Source organism: Talpa occidentalis, unplaced genomic scaffold, assembly GCF_014898055.3.
Source record: "Talpa occidentalis isolate TD23 unplaced genomic scaffold, MPIMG_talOcc4v2.1 talOcc4.6, whole genome shotgun sequence".
In the NCBI taxonomy this organism is placed as follows: Eukaryota; Metazoa; Chordata; class Mammalia; order Eulipotyphla; family Talpidae; genus Talpa; species Talpa occidentalis.
In genome coordinates, this window is record NW_023604972.1 from 89,926,434 (window position 1) to 89,939,827 (window position 13,394).

Here is a 13,394-nt window from a genome sequence, read left to right on the forward strand (position 1 = left end):
AATTACAGAACATCTTGTCTACTTCACATGAGTCCCGCTCTTTTGGTCATATGAATCTCACTCCTTTCCCCTTGAAGCCCCAGACCGCTACCTATGCCATTCTTTAGCTCAGGCTATTATACAACCCCACTATTTTGCCTCATTCTTTTTGCAATCCACATTGATATAGATTTGAATCTACATCAAGTACAGATTCCATTTGCATGTAGTCAATTTTTTTCTTTTACTATCCTTCCTAACATTAATATCACCAATGTTGGAATAAACTGACATCATGTGCCTCCTGATATGATGTACTGAGAAGGATATAACATGATATATACCCCTCTGTGGTATTCCTGCCTAAAATGCATAACCAAAATCCAAATCATAAGGAAATATTAGGCAAAACCAAATTAAGGGATACTTGAGGAACTAACCTGTACTCTCAAAAAATATCAAGATGAAGAAGGGTATTGTTGAAATAACTGACAACACTTTAAATGGACTGTGGTTTAGATAATAGTATTCCGTCAATATTTTCTTTATTTGGATAAGTATATTGTATGTAAGAGAATGCTTTTCTTCCCAGGAAATACACTCTGAAGGGCTTAGGGGCACAATGTCTTTAATTTACTCTTAAATGATTTAGGGGACATGTATGGAGGGGAGAGAGAACGTACTTGCAAATAAGGCCAAGTGCAAACAATTGGTGAAACTGTGTAAAGGGTATATGGAGATCTATGTACTACAAAACAAAACAAAAAAACCATCATGTACATTGGGAGCAATGGCTTAGCAGAAAGTGATAGGAAAAACTAATTGAACTGTGTTTAGAGTGATAGTAGGGCAGTAAAAATCCACGAGAGGGAGAGGTGGCTGCTGTAGGGATCCCCTCTACTGTTAAGTCAGGGGCACATGCCCACATCTGAGACTTTGGAAACCTGGCACTGCACTGGAGAAGGCAGTGCAGAGTTGGCACGCAGGACTATGGATAGAGGTGGCTAGTCTTCCTGCTGGCACGCAAGGCAGTCACCCCACCCCTTCAAAAGCTCTGTGCACATGTCAAGTTGTTCTCTAAGAGGGTCACACGTGTGTCTATAAGGGCTTTCAAGCTGTGTGTGCCATGGTGCCAACAGACCTTTCCAATGAATGACCTCATGCTCTGGTAGGTGGGTCCTAATCCCTACAGGTAGATTAGGTGGACATTCTTAGTGTGAGTGGGATCAGCGTTCTAGCTACCCAGGGCCCTCACTCATCCACCCTGCTGATGGAGGTGTGTGGAAGAAGGCAGAAGTGCAGGCAACATTGAAAGAGATCACAATCTATGAAGGTAATGCTGATGGCCTAGAGAGTTCCAGAGAGTTCAAGAGAAGACTTGCTTGGAAGATGTGTTGCTCTATGTTTTTGTAATAAAATTCCAAACAGTAAATTTAGCATGACCAGAACATGAATTATTGTTCATATTTTCCAGCATATTCTGGGCAAGACTAACACTTACACTCATCATCAACAAAGCCTAGTAACAATATTTGAGAAAGTTATTGGAAGCCAACACACACAAATAGCAGCATGAGTGATTCCGTGTCATGAGTGAAGATGTCACTGGCATTAAATCAGCAGAACCAAGAACGATAGAGGCAGACAGGTCTGTATATTCCTTCTTTTTCATTTTTCCTCCCTCCCTCTCTCCTTCCCTCCCTTCCTTTTATTGTTCCAATACAAACAGGTTCTGAAGATTCATGGCATTGTCAGTAATAACAGCATGGCTGGCAGCTGGGAGGCTGGAAGACAGTCAAGGAGCTGGCAGACGCAGTGTCTGGTGAAGGCCCACTTCCTGGTTCATAGATGGCAGTCTTTTTGCTATAACCTCATATATAAGAGGTCAGGGAGCTCTATGGGGGGTCTCTTATGGGGACACAATTCTTACTCATGAGGACTTTTTTCTTGTGGTGATTGATATGAAATTTGTGCAGAAAGGATGTATTTGACAATAAAGACCACTAAGATACTTTAGATTCTTGGTTTGAATAGAAGGAGCTACTTGAACACTATGTAGAATTTTCATGTGCACTTATAGAACAATAGGCAAGTGCATAAAGACCTCTTTTTTTTACCTATTATTTCAAGTCTCTGTTAATAAATCACTGTGCCTTATAGGAGCTTAAGAATTTCTTATTTCTTTCTCAATTTGTTTATGTAGCTCAGGGCCCCATGCAATGTAGGGGATGCCTTGCTTGGTTGTGTCTTACCTTGATGATGACTTTGATGAATTTAAATAGGGTTACAGAGAGAATTCTTGAAAATATGGACCTCAATTTTCTAACACAGTTGACGTAGTGGGCTAATTCATTATTTTACACTAAAAATATTTTTGTCAAGCCCAAGCAGGTATATAAATTGGCTGGCCAAAGCAATCTCTCCTTATAGGCTAGATCCTAGGGAAGCAAGTTTATGAAATCAGACATAGGGGAATTTGTTCTACCGTGGGTATTTTTCACATCATTTATCAGGAATTGATAGCCAGCTGTAAGTGAACATGCTGGGATGCCAGCTGTGGCCTAACTAGGTGTACTCTCTTCTAAACAATGCCTAGAAAGGCCAAAGATTTGATTCTCTCCTTGTCCAAGATCATCAAACATAGCTGATCAATCCTCCTGGTTCCAGTGTCCCTTATTAATGCTAATACTTCCAAAGAGGTCTTGCTCTTCAAGGGAGCCAAAGGCATATGACACTGCATACTTTTGCTATAAATATGTGTCCCCACCCCCCAAAAAGTCATGTCTTGAAATCCTATGTCTCAATGTGATATTAGGAGGTAGAATGTTTGGTGAGTGATTGGGTCATAATGGTGACATCCTCATGAATAAGAATTGTGCCCTCATAAAAAATTTCCCATAGACCTCCCTGCCCTCTTGTATATGAGGTTATAGCAAAAATACTGCTATCTATGAATTAGGGAGTGGGCTTTCACCAGACACCGAGTCTGCCAGCTCCTTGATTTTGACTTCCAGCTTCCAGAAGGGTAAGAAATAAATGGCTACGGTTTAAAAGCCACTCCATCTGTGGCATTTTTGTTATAGCAGCCAAAATGGACTAAGCATCCTGCCAAGTTCTACCATATAATACTTTAACTCTTGAGAGCAAGATTTTCCTCATTTACAAGCTCCTGAGATATTCAATTTTTCTTATCAATGAAGGTTGATTTGTTCCACCACAGATATGACGAGTCTGTTAACAGACAATGATTTCAGCTTTATTTTTTCTTTCTGTTAGAGAAACTTGAGAGTAATTCAAATTTGTATCTCAGCTTGGATACTCATTCTCCTTCAGGCCGTAGTCTTCTGATTCCATCCTCCTATCCAAGAAGAGTTGAGATACGTCTTCTTCCCATGCTACTTTCAGAGCACATTCCTTTAAGACAACATTTTTCACCGTGCTTATTTTACAATTCTGCCTCCTCTTCTAAACTGTGAGCTCCTGAGGGTAGGGACTGAGCCCGAGTCACCTTTGAATTTCCTGGAGGTATTGCAGTGTCATGGTCAAGAACTTGGTCTCTAAAGTCAGATTGTCTGATGTGGGACACCTGCTCCACTGTCTCTTCGAGATTTCCTCAGACTCCATTTTCTCACCTATAGAAAGGAGTTATTCTATAGTGGGAATTGCCTCAAGGATTGCCCAGATGAATTTGGGTGACATATAAAATAAAACAATGCAACTGAGACTGTGAGCTGAAGTCACAAACAGAGCTCTAGAACCACAGAAGGGATACCTAATAACACCTCATTGACACATAGACATTCACTGCGTGACTGTGTTAAGGGGGGATTTCTGGTGATACCACAGATGGGTGAATGAAGCTCTGGGCTTTCTGAGATTTTCAGTGTCTGCTTCTTTGCCCAAAGGGAACTTTTCTTGAAGTCCTGTACAGATCCAGCCCCACTAGATGACAGAATGAATGTGGGAAGAAGAGACACTGGAAATCATGGAATCCACCCTCCAGAAGTGGGAGATTTACATCCACAGGACTGGGAGGCTTCTGTGGGTGAAGGATCATATTCTTCTGACACTTTCTGGCCTCAATCTTAAAATGTTGGGGCTCCAGCAGTTGGTGATGAGGCTAGAAGCACACAGTGAAGAGTGATTTCATCTGTAAAAGCAGAGGTTAATGCCAAAGTTTTTGGGTTCTCTTGGGGGAAGGGGTATTCTTAAAAGGGTTGCCTCGGCATATATGCACTGGCATATGTCACTGTGACAGGGAGACACATCTTAAAGCAAACCTCAGAAATACAGTTCAGAACAAACTCAGTCTATAAGGACTTTACATTAACTCACCAAGTCTATCCTTTTGTCAAGAAAAATCAAATCTCCAGGTAGAAGACAAAACACTTGATTCTTTCCAGAAGGTCAGATGAATTTTACTTTTTCCCTTCGGAGAACTGATAAGAGCTCAAATAACCATATCAGCCTGGCTCACGGGAGGAACTAGATCTTACTCTCCTAGAAGCTGGTAGTTGTTATGGGAGCCTGAGACCCCTGAATGGAGGGATTGTCATTTACCCGGCGGCACTTATGTTTGGTTTGATATCAGCTCTCTTGCTCCATACTTATATCACTGGCTTGTTAAGCAGACCAAAGGAGACATGTATAACAGCGAGTTTAAATCAACTGCAAAGTTCTATGCGGATGTGATTTGTCCCCATTCTTCAGGGCATCATTAAAACACAAACTTCAACCTCAGTGTTCTTGGTTTGAATAAATTTATGATCTATAAATTGTCTGTGAATTGTCTATGTGTGATTCTAATCAATAAAATCGGCTTGAGCGATAGCTCGACAGTGGAGAGAGAAAAATGGGAAAAGGGCATAAGACTGGACACTGGAGTGTGGAGTTCTGTCTGGCGGTGGCCTATGTTCACGCGAGTCTCCCAAACCTAAGGATACATTAACAAAATTACCTAAATGCCCCACTTCTTGCTCCCACTGTTCAGGGAGGATCGGCTCCTGTTAACAGTATCCCTCTAATATTTTGGTCTGTATCAGTGGGTGTTGCTGCTGGTCTGTTTCTCTCACTAGATGCCAGGCTCTGCCTCTGCCAGGTCACGTCCTCAGTATTTTATGCAGAGAATGCCATGTCTGGTCTTTTTTTTTTTTTTTTTTAAGATTTATTTATGCATACAAGAGCTGGGGGTACAGGCCAGAGATGGGGGGGGCGTGAGAGGATTCACCAGACACAGAATGGGGAACCGAACAGGCAGACTGACTGAAACACTGCTGAGGGGAGCAGTGGGCGAGTCAGGAGAGGTCTGCTATGCCATGTGGGATGCTCCCTGGCTGGCCGGGGATTGAACTTCATGCTGCAGAGATGTGGATTGCTTCATAGTGTGTTGCTTAACCTCTTTGTGTCACCAGGGAGGCCCCCGGTCTTACTTTCTATCTACTTTATATACAATTTTCTATCACACTCAGTCGGAGCGTTCACACAGCAGACTGCCCAAGTCTATTTTCCTGTACTTTTTCGCTCTTATTTCCCATCACACGATGTTCTGTGAGTCCAATAGTTCTATAGGAGGAACAAAACTAAGTGACACGACATCCTCAACGTACACAGTATGACCCTACTCGCCTCATGGCTGAGGTTTTGCTTGAAGTCTGACTGGCTGTCCATGCTTTTCTCAGGGCTTCGCTTTCAGGAGACTCGTCAGCCTTCCATGGGCTACACTGTGGACTTAGTGTTTGTGTCCCCCAATAGTTGGATGTTGAAATTCCAACACTCAATGTACTTGGGGTTGGTGTGTGGGGGGGGGTTGGTTGGTGATTAAGGATGAGGTTGGAGCCCTAATGGATGGAATAAGTGCCCTCATGAGAATATACCCTGGAGAGAGCCCTGACTCCTTCCATCAAATGAAGTTGTAGTCAAAAGACAACTTTTAGGGACTAGGAAGTGGGTGTTCACCAGACACAGAATCTGCCAGTGTCCTGATATTAGACATCCCAGCCTCTAGAGCTGTGAGAAATAAATATCTGTTGTTCTTTAAATTTTTTGTTGAGCCACCTCCTCTATGGCATGTTGTTTTTCTAGTTTCAATGGACTGAGTATGTGTAGTGGCAGGATGGCCACAGGGGAGGGTATCTATGATCCGAGCAGATGGAGTAAAGAAGGAGAGAGTCCTGAAGCCCTTGGTGGCTTATTGCAGGCTTTTATTGGGATTTACCAGGTACACAGCAGGCAGGGGTGCGGGGGTGGGGTGCGTGCAAGTGGGGGTGGTGGTGGGGGTGAGTGCTGGAAGCTGGCAGGCCTCCCAGCCCCCAGCAAGAAGTCTTTCTGGGCTCTCCGGCCTTCTCTCATTCTCTCTGCTTCTCTGCTCTTCTGCTCTACTCTCTGCTTCTTCTGGCTTCTCCATGACACCACCCTTATAAGCCCAGTCTCTTAGCCCAGGTGAATCCCATCTACACATGCCCACACCCTACTCCAGGTGCCCGCCATCAGGCATGCATTCAGGACTGCAGGGATCCATCATCAATCCTGATGGTGGGAGGGCAGAAAAGCCTGATACTTTTTCACTTACCCGACAGTATGCAACCATTTACCTCCCCCCAGATATCTTCAGAAACGTCTCCATACCATTTAGACTTTACCTCCCTTTTCCCCTGCTCCACCACACCTGCCTTTTAAAACTCTCCTTGCTTTTCTAACTTTTATTCATTCCATAGATTTATTTGAAGAGCATTTACTATATGAAATGTTTCTCAAACTATAAAATGAAATTGCATTCCAACTCTAAGCAATACTGCAAATGTCCTGTAACTTAACACCCTGTAACTAGGAGCATTAGACTTATGGAAAATTGAGGAACTAGGTTGTTTAACTATAATTCATCATCTATATTCGGTTTTAAAAGATGATTTAAACCCAAACACTGAAATAGATTTAAAGGGTCTTATTAAAAATATTTACTCAAAAATTACACCTTAATGAGACTGCAGTATATATATCATTTTACATCTTCAAATTGTAAAGTAAACAATTAAAATTTGTGGATGCTTACCTAGTTCTCCCAGAGGTAAGCTGGGAGGGGGTGAGGATGGGGGAAGAGAACTGGAGGTCTGTTTTCACCCTAACTTCACACATGAGAACTGGGAGTCTCAGAGGGTCTTGTCACCTACGGCAGGCCAGCTTTCAAATGAGATCTTTCTCACTTAAAGTCTAGCTGTAAACTGCCCCACCCCCTCAGATCACCACGTGAAAGAGTTTGCACTACATTGGAAAGGACGTCTTAACTAAAAACAAGACCCAGGTGTTTGAATCCTGCTACCTGTAAAATTGCAATACTGTTGTTTTTCTGGAAGGACTCTAAGGAAGGATTGTTTCCCCATCTACAGAGAGGGCGCATAGGATGTGGGAGGATGGGCGTGTCACACACCAGGCCATGTGTTATTCTGTGTCCCTTTCTTTCACTAACATTAATTCTGGTTTGTTTTGTTTTTGTTTGGTAGGACTCTTCTAAGACCTAGGGTCAGTTCCATTCCACAAGGAAGATTTGCATGGGTTCCAACCAAATGTTCCAGAAAACCTTTGATTTATATTTGGAAGACCTTCAATTTCTCTACTTAGGATGCTCTCAGCTCTACAGGTAGTATAAATTCAAACCTCAAACCCACAGAATGACAATCACAGGCTGCGGATTTTCAAGGAAATCTTTTTTACCACCTCTTGAAACCTAAATCAAGTCATGTATATTTCTTTGTTATCTTTTTCTCCTGCCCAAAATTCCATTTCTTCCTTGACTCTAGACTTTGACTTCAGAAGTCCCAGACTTTGACTGGAGTCAGGTCCACCTCCCCACTTAGCACAGACCTGCCCCCTGCACCCACAACATGCAACAGGCCATTATCCTACACATGTTAACTTTCCTAGACAACCTAAACACCAATTCTTCTTTGAACCCAAAAGAGAGAAATTCAAAACTTTTGGAAAGCACATGATGCAAACCACGCACACCAGTCTTTGGGTCCGTTATGACCGGGAGCTCCTCATTCTTTACGCTTCTCTGGGAAAAAGGAATTTTAATTTTAGAGAAAGTCCTGTTATAAATATCTGATAATTTTGTCTTCCAGCATCTAATTCCTCCAAGACACATTGGAAGCCTGGCTTATCTCTCCACTCAATGCAGAAGCGGGTAAGATAGTTCCTTTCTCCATCCCTGGCATGTGGGATTGGATGCAACTTCCCTGGCCTTTCCATCTTAAGCAAGTGAGACAGAGAAATATGGGTAAAGATGAATTCTGGTAGTATCCATAACATTAAGAGTTGTTTAATGGTGGGGTTTGGAGGGCATCTGCAGTGACATCCAGACCCTGCTCTGGCATGGCCTTGGAGATGGTTTCAGCCCCTCACCCCCTTAGCACCTGCATATCACCCAAGCTAGTTTCCCATGTGACTTTTTCATCAATTTTCTAATTATCCATTCCCCTCTCAATAAATTCTTTTTCTGCTTAACTTAGCTAGAAATAATTTCTGTTGTTTGCAACCACGGATCCTGACTAGCCAGTCTCCTTCAAGTCGTTTAATGGATGAGTGAGTATTCGGAGAGTGAGCTCCGCTCATGGCATCTTATTAAAAGGGAGTGGAGTGTGGGGGCTTCGTGATTGATGCTTGAAAGACTTTTACTTCTCCAGCTGCTGGCAGTGGGGACAGGAAAGAGGGTCATTTAAAGCCAGTAGGAGGTGATGCTCTATGTTAAATCATCCATGTGACTTTGCTACAGCTCCTACACCCCCAACTTAAAAACAGGTACTGACAGGCATCCCGGGGATTTATTTTTCCATCTCTGCCCTCCCTCTCTTTCTGGCTCTCTTTCTAGCCAAAAGTCAGGCCCCACAGCTGGATGAAATAAAATGGTTATATTGGGAGAACTTAAAATTAGCGTGGTTCAGTATGTTTTAAACTTGAGGCCATTCCGTAAGTAGAGAATGAAGGCTTTTCTCACTTTTTCTGCCTCAGCTGCTGGGAATAAAGTCAGGAGCTGCCTGCTCCAAGGGCTCCCCTAACCCAGTCCTAACACTCTCCCCCCAAATCCAGTCAATGCCGACCCACCCTGCTCCACTGTGAAAGACAAGCCTTCTCTGTCAATGGCACGTTATCATGGAGCTTTCTTTCTTTTTTTTAATCACCTTATTCCTTTGCTCTTCCAAAGTTGAGGATAAATCATTTAACAAGTCTCCAGGGGTTAACTTTATGAGAACTTAAAGCCAGTGCCCATCTGCTATAGGTTAGGGTGAGCCAAACGCTGAAAGTTAATCCTTCTTGTTCCACTCTGGAAAACACCAGCCATGCACACACACACACGTGTGCACACGTGAGCAATCACAAACCCACACAACCTACACAGCACCTCCCAAACCACATGGCCCATGCAGTGAAACATCAAGGCTTGAATCACCCTGTTCAGGCCAATAAAAACTTTATGTTGTGCCCTCAGATCGTTGAGCTTGTGCTTGCAAAGTAACCCCCACGTGCCTTACTCTGTGATCGAAAAGCTGTCATGCCTTTTAGACGAGGGAATAAGTTCTATTTTAACACTTGAACATTCATATGCATCTATACCTTTCTGACACATGCATTGAAGTGTGGAATATCAGAGATGAGAAGAACACATTTTATATATACATAAATGTATATATATGCATGCATGTATATGTGTATAGATGGCATAGTGTATATTTTTTAATTCCATCACATTTTATTTAACTTTAAGGGCAGATATTAGCTCGTGCAATCATTTTTTTAAACTTTTACAAAGAAGTGGCTTTGAGAGCTGGCTCTAGCACCTTCCTACTGGATGAGCTGTTAAGCCAGAGCTCATTTATCTATAAAATGAGGATTAAAAATAGTATGTGCCTTGTAGTTATATTGTACAAACTATATGAAATGTCATATAAAGTTTTAGAACAGAGGCTGGCAGACAGAAAATGCTATTTAGCTAGGAAAAAGATAGCTATTGCTGTTATTATTGTTATAATAATTATTATTACTTACCCCTGAGTGGATTTTATTTTGATGGAGTTTTCCTACAAAACTAAATTTCTGAATTAGTAATGAGTTTGCTCTCCCTATCTTTTAGTGTTAAGAAACATTAGCATATGGGCCTCCCTGGTGGAGGAAGGGGTTAAGCACTGCATTATGAAGCAATCCGCAGCCTCTGCAGCATGAGTTGGATCCCCGGCCTGCCAGGGAGAAACCCACATGGCGCAGCAGACCTCTCCTGCCTTGCCCACTGCTCCCCTCAGCAGTGTGTTTCAGTCAGTCTGCCTGTTCTATTCCCCACTCTGTCTCTGGTGAATCTCTCACCCCCCTGCATCTCTGGCCTGTACCCCAGCTCTTGTCTGTATAAATAAATAAATAAAATCTTAAAAAAAAATATATTAGTATCATCCCATCAGAACTTTGCATATGAGAAATCCTTTACTGTAACTCTGGCAAAAAGTAAAGACCATTCTAACTCAAGCAGCCTGACGTCAATGGTTATAAACATTTGAACTCAAAGTATTTTATATTTTATATAAATTTATATAGAAAATTAAGAGAGTTTATGTTTTGCTGTAACAACTTATGTATAACTAGTCTAATATGATTTATCCATTTTTCAGAAGAAGAAACTGATGTCCAGAGAAGGGACCAGGACTTAGGCCACAAAAAAAACAAGAATCCAGGTCTCTATCCCTGGGGATAACTTCAGTCACTTCATTCTGACATCACTAAGAACCTATGGCCCAAGTTTGAACTCCCACTTGGTACATTTATAGACCATGCCCTCATCCAGGAACTGGGGTGGAAACCTATAGGGTTATGAGTCCAGCAGCTCACCCCTATTATACCTCCTAACTTTTTGGTAACTGCTCCCCCTCTTTAACCTCTCACCTGCCTCCCAGCAAGGTCCTTGGTCACCACGACCCTAGGATTCGAATAAGCCCCCAGACGTAGGTCCAGGGGTGAGCACCAGATCCAGGTTGACCAAGAGGAATATCTCTTCTTAGAAGATTGAACCAAATGCAGACAGAGTTGGTTTTTTTCCCAGGTTGATGGACACTGTCATTGGTTAGGCTTTCAACGGTGCTATCTGCTACCCTGGCAGAGAAAGCCTGGGTATAAAGAGAGAAGAAAGTGGCTTTACCGTGGAGAGGTGATAGAAGAATCAGATTCCTTGTAGCTTTTATCCATCAAGTGCTAGATTATTTCAAGGTCATCTACGTGCTTTCTCTTGGGCCTTCAGAAGCATTGCTGAATATATTAGTTCCTGATTTAAGCTAGCACGAGTCATTTCTCAATGCACCCACTGGGGTTACATTCCAGCAGGAAATCTATACTATATTGCTCATTGGAACCTCATCCCTATGGGGAGATATTTTCTCCTCATCAATGATGGTTCTTCCCTCACATCAGTCTCTTGAAGGTATAGTATTGTCTGTGACTATGGCTTCTGAAGTTACTAGGCCTGCAGTGCCCATCAAACCTCCCAACTGTTATGACATTTTCCTTTCAAAAGTGTAAGGATTTCTACAACCCCAAAAGCCTCCTGCTCCTTTATTTCCACCTCTATCACCATTGCCTTAAAGGCACCTGGGGCTTCCATAAAGCTTATGTTTTATCACCCAGTAGAATATTTTGCTTCCCCTTGACAGCTATAACACCAGCACTTGTGTCTCTTCTGTTGACCATCTGTAATAAAGCTCTTCCCCTAGAATATAGGATGAAGGCTGAAAGAGGTATCCCAGTTATGCCCCTGTCTCAGGATCTTTGGCATTTCCTTCCATAAATAAAGCCAACCATCATTCCATTTACTCCACCTTCACCCTGCACACACAAATAACTTCTTGGAGTTTTCAAAGATCAGCTTACATAGAACTTAACCCATCTGTAAGTTGGTTAATGATGAAATAGGAAATCCAGTTTTTATCTTCTGTTATTGTGTTGAATTGTTTACCTCTCCTGTGCACAAAGCTGATGGGGGTTGGGGGGCTGTCATTGAGCTATAGCTGCTTTTAATGTACTTTGGGGAAATAGGATGATGATGCTCAGTTCTCCCAAATCTTCCAACCCTGAGGGTCTGAGACAAAGGTGGTTTTTGTGAAGCGATCAGAAAACAGTCCCATAGCCAGCCAGCATCATTGCATAATTTGACCCCAAGGTAGCACTTTTGTGTCTTGAGTCTAACAAAATTTCTCCTTCATGTTGGCCAAGCACTGTCTCTTCAGAAGCCCACCTCCAGGGAGATGAGGACTATAGGGCAGAGATGCTCACACTTGCTCAGGTGGCAGAGTGTCAGGAAGACGTGATATCCTTTATAGGTATCTTTGAGTTGTTGATCTAATAAACAGGACAGCTAGTACTATGAGGTTGCTAAATGATCCTCATCCTGAGAAACATTAGTAGACACAAGCGGTTCATACCCACAAATACACCCCCCCCCAACAGACTCTTTGCAATGGAGGAAATTCAACTTATTGTGTGTGTGTGTGTGTGTGTGAGAGAGAGAGAGAGAGAGAGAGAGAGAGAGAGAGAGAGAGAGAGAGAGAGAGACTGGGACTGGAAAAATGCCACTGTCACGGACATGTCCATGTGTCGAGGGCACAGCCCAGGGGACACCTATGTTGAAGGTGCTGGTTCTGAAAACACCAGAAAATGGCTGCACCTGAGGTGACTCAGGTGACCTGGGGAAGTTATTTGCAGCTCCAGAGTTATGCAATGTTAATCCTCTGTAACACGGAGTGGTTGGTTGTGCTTGAAGCACTATTGGTCCTTACTCAGTTTTTGCCCTCTGAGAATGCCATTGGAGTTGGCAGGTCAGGGAGACAAAGGCCTGGGGTAAAAGAAAATGCCTTAGGGAGGGAAATGCCAAGAGAGGAGGTTTATTAGGTGGGAATAAGTTTATGATACAGCTCAAGACCTCACAGTGGTTTGTGTCTACAAGGGTGGCACTGTAATTACAAGGAATTTTAAAGAGAACATTCCCAGCCAGGAATAATATAGTTTTAGTCTTTTATCCAAGCTTCTCAGTGCCTATGCGCATGAAATTATTAAGCCCCACAGGCTCCTAGAATGGGTTGGAAGTATCATTGTCTCTTTCAGGCAATAAAAGGAGCTGTGGTCACAGAGTGTTGCCTCTATGCTCCCAGAGTTACCCACCGGCTCAGCGGTCCTCCAGGGGTGGTCCAGCCCCGCTGCTAGTCTGCAGTGGACTTTGAGGGTTCTGTGGCTTGGTCTACTGGAGAAGTCATGATTCATCAAGAGCAGTTTCTGCTTCTGCTCCAGAAGGGATTTGTAATCTGCTGATGATTCAGCTTTGGATAGTTTGCCAGATTTTAATGCCATCCTTTTTGTTTCCCCTTGTGACGCCATCCATACCTACCCCGTGC

General features: G+C 42.9%; 1 long non-coding RNA gene across 1 annotated transcript; it reads left to right on the forward strand.

Moving 5' to 3' along the window:
* The first annotated feature begins 2,897 nt into the window (after nt 1–2,897).
* LOC129144696 (uncharacterized) lies at nt 2,898–10,693 on the forward strand. The gene is made up of 5 exons (XR_008549121.1): nt 2,898–3,004; nt 7,476–7,612; nt 8,097–8,158; nt 8,484–8,556; nt 10,629–10,693. It is a non-coding gene; the product is annotated as an uncharacterized LOC129144696 (long non-coding RNA).
* Nucleotides 10,694–13,394: the final 2,701 nt, after the last annotated feature.